At 43.4% G+C, this 7804-nt stretch overlaps 1 pseudogene; it reads right to left on the bottom strand.

The window, feature by feature from the left end:
* Window positions 1–764: 764 nt before the first annotated feature.
* Window positions 765–2053, bottom strand: LOC127234845 (mitochondrial carrier homolog 2-like; annotated as a pseudogene).
* Window positions 2054–7804: the final 5751 nt, after the last annotated feature.

Below are 7804 nucleotides of genomic sequence, written 5' to 3'. Positions count from 1 at the left end.
TAACATCATGGCCTCTGCCGCATTGATAGAAGTCTAAAAGCAGCAAATTCAGTGCTTACTCATTTGGCAAAGAACCAGTGAATTACTTAAACAAGCAACAGTTTAGGCTTTCTCATCTTAGGAGCATTTAACCTGCTGTTAAAAGGCCTGAGTAAATAGGAGCTCTATGCTTGAGCTGAAAATTTTCCTTTGAAAGTGATTTTCCTCCAATAAGTGTTTTTAACATGCCTAACTGAGGGTTTGACATGCGAGCTGGGCAATATCCTAGGAACCATGTGGACTTTGATCCACATTACCAGATAATGAGTTACAAATACACTTTTCAAGGGTATCATCAGAAATAAAAACCAAGCTACTCATCTTCTGCAGTAACAAAAGGGAAACAAACACTTAGGAGCACACGTGTGTAGGCAATGGGACTGTAGTGAAGACGGACCTTAGGGCTACTGTTGTGCTGCAGTATTTGTTTCTTGTGTTAAAGGAAATCAAGAGCTTCTTTGGAGTGAAAAGCCATATTTCCTTTCCAAATCTTACTTAATTAAGCCTTTGTAGCTGTCTTTGTAACTTTTCTTTGTTGGTGGTGACAATTTTCTCTTCTAGAATAACAGAAGGCATGGACACTTCTGCAGAAATCTTCTACAGTAACTCAGCAGCACTGAGAGATAAGATGGGCCAAGTTCTTGGAAGCATGGTGGGAGGTAGACTGGCTGTTGCTGCTGACTTTCTAGCATCTATCTACTCAAGGTAATTCATAAACTCCTACATGGTATGCCTTCTTAATTTATTATAGGATGATTTCCTTCTTATTGGGATTCTATTCTTTATTTGACAAAGCCCTAACCTGAGACATAAATCAACATGACAACCTGCCTGTTCCTTTAGGAAAATAATTCTATTTTCTGTTTAAAACAAGGATTTGGAGAAAAAAATGTCTCATTCAAATAACTAATGGGGAACACCAGTGGTAAATAATGTGCTAGGAAAAAGAACAAAAAAGGCAGACACCAATCACCTCCATTTTCCCAAGATTAAATGATTATTTAAAAAGTGCACCACACTGTATAGAAATCAACATTCTCTCCCATAATTCTGTGCATTGGGACTATAGAAATGTCACTGTCCCTGCTTCACATCTTCAAATCAACATCCTCAGGTCACAACAATAAGTCTTCCCAAAGGGGACCTTCCCGAAAAACAAGCTGTTTCCTTGGCTCATATTTCCCACTTTTTGTAGCATGCACCAGCAATCTATCCAAGAAGTATATATTGGGGAGTAAGAAGGTGATCCACCAGCCAGCCCACAGTTGTTGACTGCCATAAGATTAGATACAAGCACAAAGGGATATGCCAACATACTGGCAAAGAATCCTGTGACAGCTTGGGAGTAACTTTCCATTTCATTCATGGTAGAGACCCCACTGTCCAGTGCATAGGTATTGACGAGATAAGCCAGTGAGTTACAGAGCCACAAGGAAATGATGTCACCTAGGAGGCAAGGAATTAGACCCGCAAAAAATCCTATGATGCCTTCTTCCCGGTAGATGGTTGATATGGAGTCACACAGCCCGCAATACTTGGACTCCCTGCCAATGAACTGTACCATAGATCTCAGAGTGATCACGTGGAAAGGATGTGTAATGAGGGTAGCAGCCGAACGAGCAATCATCTCTCGAGTTGTCTCTTTGATAACTCGGTAGAGGGAAGATGAGCCTTCCTTTTGTACATTTCCAGGTACTACCTCCTCAGGTTTCTCACACTCCTGGTAATGTTGTAAAACTTTACCATGCACCACAGTTCCAAGGACTCCCGAACATAGTCTTGGAATTAAGCCAGTGAACAACCCACGCCTCCCATCGATGCTTGCAATGTGCTGAGCATAACAAGAGAGACCAGGAAGCTGACATACTTGTCACCCAAAAATATTTCGTCCTATTGTTGGAGGAAGAGGCTCATATCCCACCTGGATGAGCACTTTCACGTACATGAGCGGCTGGGACAGGATGGTGAGACTGGAGCCCAGGAGCACCTGACTGGCCGCGTGAGCCATGATGGCACCAAGCGACACAGCCGGTTCCAGATCACGTGCCGGGGTCGCCGGCTTCACTCGAAGGGAGGCAATTTGAGGTCTTTCGTTTGAGATGGTGAAGGGAGAGGGAGGGTTTTTGTTTGTTTGCTTGTTTGTTTTTTTGGGGGGGTGTCAGTTGAGGAGGAAGGTCAGCTGGGTGCTTTCTCTGCCTCTCTGAGCTAGCAGGCTTTTACCCCAGCATCTAGATCCTGAGTTTTTATTGGTAAAATCAAACAATTGAGGTTTAGTCAAGACAACATGTGTCTAGGCCTTTTTGGCTTTTAGAGTCTCCATGAAGAAATCTGGTGTTATTCTAAATAGGTCTGTCTTTATATGTCGCTTTGTCTTTTTCCCCTTGCAGCTTTTAATATTCTTTTTTTGTTCTGTACATTTAGTGTTTTGATTATTATGTGCCAAGAGGACTTTATTTTCTGGTTTAGTCTATTTGGTATTTGGTGTTCTATATACTTCTTATACCTTTCTAGGCCTCTCCTTTATGTTAGGGAAGTCTTCTCTGTGCTTTTACTGAAAATATTTTCTGTGCCTTTGACCTGGACTCCATTTCTTTTCTCTGTTCCTATTATTCATAGATTTTGTCTTTTCATATGAACCAGATTTGCTGATGTTTTGTGCCAGGGTATTTTTAGGTTTAACATTTTCTTTGACCAAAGTACCCATTTCTTCTCTCCTGTCTTCAGTGTCTGAGTTCCCTCTGTTCATCTCTTGTGTTCTGTTGGTGAGGCTGGCCTCTCAGGTTCCTGTTTGAGCCTCTAAAGTTTTCATTTCCTGATTTCTCTCAGTTTGAGCTTTCCTTATTCTATTTCCACTTTCAGGTCTTCAACTGTTTTGTTAATTTCCTTCCACTGTTTGATTTTGTTTTCACATATTTCTTTTTTCCTTCTCTCTCTCTCTCTCTCTCTCTCTCTCTCTCTCTTTCTCTCTCTCTCTCTCCCTTACTTTCTCTCCCTCTCCCCTTCTTTCTTTCCTTGCTTTCTTGCTTTTGTTGTTTTTTGAGACAGGGTTTCTCTATGTAGACCTTGCTGTCCTGGAACTCACTCTAGACTAGACTGGCCTCAAACTCAGAGGTCCGCCTTCCTCCGCCTCATAGATTTCTTTAAAAGATTTATTCATTTCCTCTTTAAGGACCTCTATCATATTCATAAAGGCTGTTTTTCCCCCAAGATAGGGTTTCTCTGTGTGTATCCCTGGCTATCTTAGACCTAGCTCTATTGATCAGGCTGGCTTCAAACTCACAGAGATCTATCTGCCTCTGCCTCTGAAGTGCTGAGATTTAAGGCGTGCACCAACACTGCCCTACTATAAAGGCCATTTTAAAGTATTTTTCTTGTGCTTCAGCAGTGTTGGAATCCTTAGGCCTACTGTGGTAGGGTTGCTGGGTGCTAGTGGAGATTGTATTTTTATGCTGGTGTCTAGGCATCTGTGTTTGGGAAAATTGTAATTCTTGGTGCTGATATCTGATCTTGTCTTTTTTGGGTGAGTGTTTGTTTCTTAGTTTCTTTTGCACTTTCTGGTTCTTAGGAAAGTGTGGTGGCTATGTGCCACCTGCTAGGAAATTCTTCTGGGATCCTGATAGGTGTGGCTGCTGGGGGTTCCAGGTAACATGTGTTTCTAGGTATTGGGAGCTGACACTTAGGGGATTGGGATGGGTTAAACGATGTAGGAATCTAGCAGAGTCACTGTATCAAGAGTAAACATTAGAACAGAACAGTTGTTTTTCATTGTTTCTAAGGTATACACAAGAATGAATAGTTGTTTTTGAAGTACTTTGACATTGAAGAAATCTTGTTGGAAGTTGGAAAGATTGTTTTTTTGTTTTTGTTTTTGTTTGTTTTTTTCCATTTCATTTATTTCATTCAAACAGTGATTGTTTTCTGTCATTTTTAGAGTTTTTCTGAAGCAGCTTTACAGCCTTTGAATGACACACCTCTTGAATTATTGGGCACTGCAGACAGTACACAATACAAGACTAAAGTGTGTTTGTGGGGGTGATGCTTTTCTTCAGAAAAGCATATAGATCAGGGACGTTGGTATGAGGAACTTGTTTACCAAACCAAACAAAACAAACCTTTGTGTAGACATCAATAAACATGCCGTTGAATGGCTGTTTGAAGTCCAGTCCATCAGAGGCTGGACCTTTCTCCTGCCATAAAAGCCTACATTTCTTCATGGACCTTTTAATTTGTTCGTCTCTTGCAACACAGAGCACCTGACATGAAGGCAGGTCCACAGGAGGGGGGAAAGCAGGGTGTTCATCAGGGTCTGCTTAGTCCCTTAGGAATGGGGACAGAGAGTGGAGAGGCCAAAGCAGATGGTCTGCTACAGAGCTGGGAATGAAGCTGGAGGATTGGTGTGATAAGGCAAGACAGTGCAGAGGTTCCTCCGTCTTGGATTCTTGCTGAGGCCATTTTAGGTGTAAGTAGAATTTGATCTCCTTGATGGAGAATCCCATGGAAAATTACCCTCTATTCTAGGAACTGAGGTCAAGATGCTCCAGCTAGTTTATCTCAGCATCTGTTAAACTGCTTGCTTCCCAAAACCTCCCTCTACAGCTGCTGAATGAGTAGCCTCTAAAAAGCCCTTTGCTCTAAATGTTTGAAGCTACTCTTCGGTCCCAAATATCTGAGTGTAGTTGTAGCTGGCTGTAATAAAGATTTTCAATTGGCTGCAAACTGTATCTGAGTGGTTATCTCCGGTGGGTTCCCCATAACACTGGGCTTGGAAGAATGGAGGGAGAGGAAGATCTGCAGTTAGTCTACCTGCTTTCCTCCTGGCTAGAGTGGCCTGCAGGTTCCCAGGGAATGCTTCTTGGAGTTAGGGGCTGGGATAAAGCAAAGAGCAAAGTTTGGAGTGGGAGGCAGGTTAGGAGGGAAGATCTGGCAATGGGGATGGGGAGCAGGAAGGCTGCAGGAGGTGCTCTGCTACAGAGTTGGAGGTAAGATGGGGAGGGGAGTTGGATTTTGAGGAGAGGAGGGAGAGTGAAGACTAAGGTTAGCCTACTTGCCTCCCTGTTCAGAGTGGCCTGTGGGTTCTCAGGGAGTGCTGATGGAGTTGAGGGCTAGGATAAAGCAGTAAGTGGGGGGAGGGAGGTTAGGAGCGGAAGATCTGTATGATCTAGTGGAGATGGGAGCGTGATGGAGCAAGGCTGCAGCAGGATACAGAGATGGGATAAGGCTGGGGATTGGATTTGGAGGAACTTAGGGAGAGGTGAAGATCTGCAGTTAGATTGCTTTCTTCCCTCCTTGGAGTAGTCTTTTTTTTTTTTTTTTTTTTTTTTTTTTTTTGAGACAGGGTTTCTCTGTGCTTTTGGAGGCTGTCCTGGAACTAGCTCTTGTAGACCAGGCTGGCCTTGAACACTTGCCTCCCTCCCACCCGATGCTTCCTAGAACCAAAAATCCATTCCCTATTTCTCTGTATTTGTGTTCACGTGTGGTGTATGCATGTGTGCACATGTATGTGGGTACATGGACCTGTCGGTAGAATGTGAAGCTAGAGGATATCAGATGTCTCCCTTCATTGTTTTCTGTCTTATTCTCTCAAGACAGGGCCTGTCACTGAACCCAAGCTGGTTGTTTTGAGTAGACTGGCTGGCCAAACAGCTCCAAGGAACTGTCTCCACTTTTTCAAGAGTGCTGGGAATTCCAATTCAGGTCCTCATGCTTGCACAGCAAGCCCTCTTACCCACTGAACCACCTCCCTGGACCCTTGATCTCTATTTCTAAGGGTTCATTTTAAAAAATGTTAGAGTAGAGCGTGGTGTCACACACTTTTAATCCTAGCACTTTGGAAGCAGGAGATTTGAGGCCAGCCTGGTCTACAAAGGGCAGCCAGAGCAACTTAGGGAGACCCTGATTTAAAAAAAAAAAAAAAAAAAAAAAAAAAAAAAAGTTATCACAGTTTTTCCATTCAGATTGCTGTAACTAGATGCTGAGACCTGGGTAGATTCAACAATGAAAATGTTAAGTCAATGTGTATTTGTTCTAGAAAGGCCTACCTCATGTCTGGAGTTTGGTTCTGGAGAGATGGACAGTTCATAGGCTAAGAGTGCTTGCAGCTCTAGGAGCTGGGAAACCTGAGGTGGTGTGCCAGCAGGAAAACTGCTGTGAGCCTCCCGCTGCACCCCATCCCGTGTCCTCCTATATGGAGAGCAGAGGGAGGAAGCAGGCTGACTCCAGTCTCTTCTTATGAGGCCCCTGACACCACTGGAGGGACCACATATCCAAATGGCATCACAATGAAGATTTGAGTTTTCAGAAAGTTCCTGGCCGTATCTGTATCACACATGTTTCCCTATGCTTTTCTCTGGCAGCTTTCATGTTTAAAGTTTTTAAATTAATGTCTTTGGCTTACAATGGATTGAGGGTGTGTGAGAGAGATGGGTTCTCACTATGTATCCCTGGCTGGCCTTGAACTCAGATAGTCTGCTTCCTGAGTGCTGGGATTAAAGCTGTGTGCCACCGTGTCAAGCTTATAATTTTTGGGCAGAGCGAAGAGGTATGGATTTAATTTCATTCTCTTTTCCAGATTTATGTGTGTGTTGTAGGAAATGTGAATTAGGTGTGTTCCTGGTATCCTTGTCAGAAGAGTATACTGGATCCCTGGAACTGGAGTTACAGATGGTTGTGAATCACCCTGTGGGTGTTGGGAACCAACCCTGGGTCCTTGGCAAGAGCAACAAGTGGTGTGAACACTTGTGCCATCTCTGCCCCTAATTTCATTCTGCTATAGGTAGGTATCTAGCTTTGTCAGCATCATTTATTGAATATCTTTTCCTATTGAATATTTTTTCCATTTGTGTGTTTGCACACATGCCACAGCACACACAGAGGTTAGAAGGTAATTTATTATCATGTGGTAACTGGGGATTGAATTAGGAAATCAGGGCTCATGACAGGCACCTGTCACCTGAGCCGTCTTTCCAGATCCCTGTGTGTTTTTGATTTTTGTCAAAAACTGGATGCCTAAGCCAGGACAGCCAGGGCTGTCCTGAGAAACCCTGTCTCATCTCTCCAACCCCTCCTCCCCACAAAAGGCCTTAATTTCTGACCCTGTTTTGTTCCCTTGGCCTGTTTTTTTGTCAACATGATGCTGTCTTTGTTGCCATAGCATTACTATGTTGCATAGTTTGAGATCAGTATTATGATACAGCTGGTAGTTGTTTTTGTTTTCTTTTCTCATTTCTTTTATCTCTGTGGTCTTTAGTATTTCCATATAAATTTGGTTATTTATTTTTTTCCCCCAGTTTTGTGAAGAATGTCACACTCCACCCTCCTGTCTCCTGAGGTCTAAGCCAGCACCTTTGGACCAGACCAGCTGAAAGGCAGGATGAAGAGCAAGATGCACTTCTAGTCAGGAATGGAAAGCTGATAAATCTTTTGGCTTACAGTTAGCTAGGCATGACTTCACACTTAAGAATATAGATCTTCTCCTACCCCTTCCTCCCATTAAATAGAAAAGTAGACAGTGGCTGGGTGGGTCTACAGTAATTTTATTGTAACAGAGAAACCAGGCGGCATTAAGTCTACATAATTAGAGTAGATGGTGGTTATCTTTCCAGAGGGTGGAGTCTGAGCTGGGCTGGCAGCACACAAACCCCAAAATATCTCCTGATCCTACGCTGCACTGTCTGACTCATATGAGGAGACAGGCTGTGCAGCCAGGATGTAGGAAGAGGTCCAGCTGGGCAGAAGCCCCATCCCAGGAGCCAATCAATCACTGAAG

The sequence above is a fragment of the Phodopus roborovskii genome, unplaced genomic scaffold, assembly GCF_943737965.1.
Source record: "Phodopus roborovskii unplaced genomic scaffold, PHOROB, whole genome shotgun sequence".
Lineage (NCBI taxonomy): Eukaryota > Metazoa > Chordata > Mammalia > Rodentia > Cricetidae > Phodopus > Phodopus roborovskii.
Note: the sequence above shows the minus strand (reverse complement) of the source record. Positions and strands in the feature narration are given on the sequence as shown.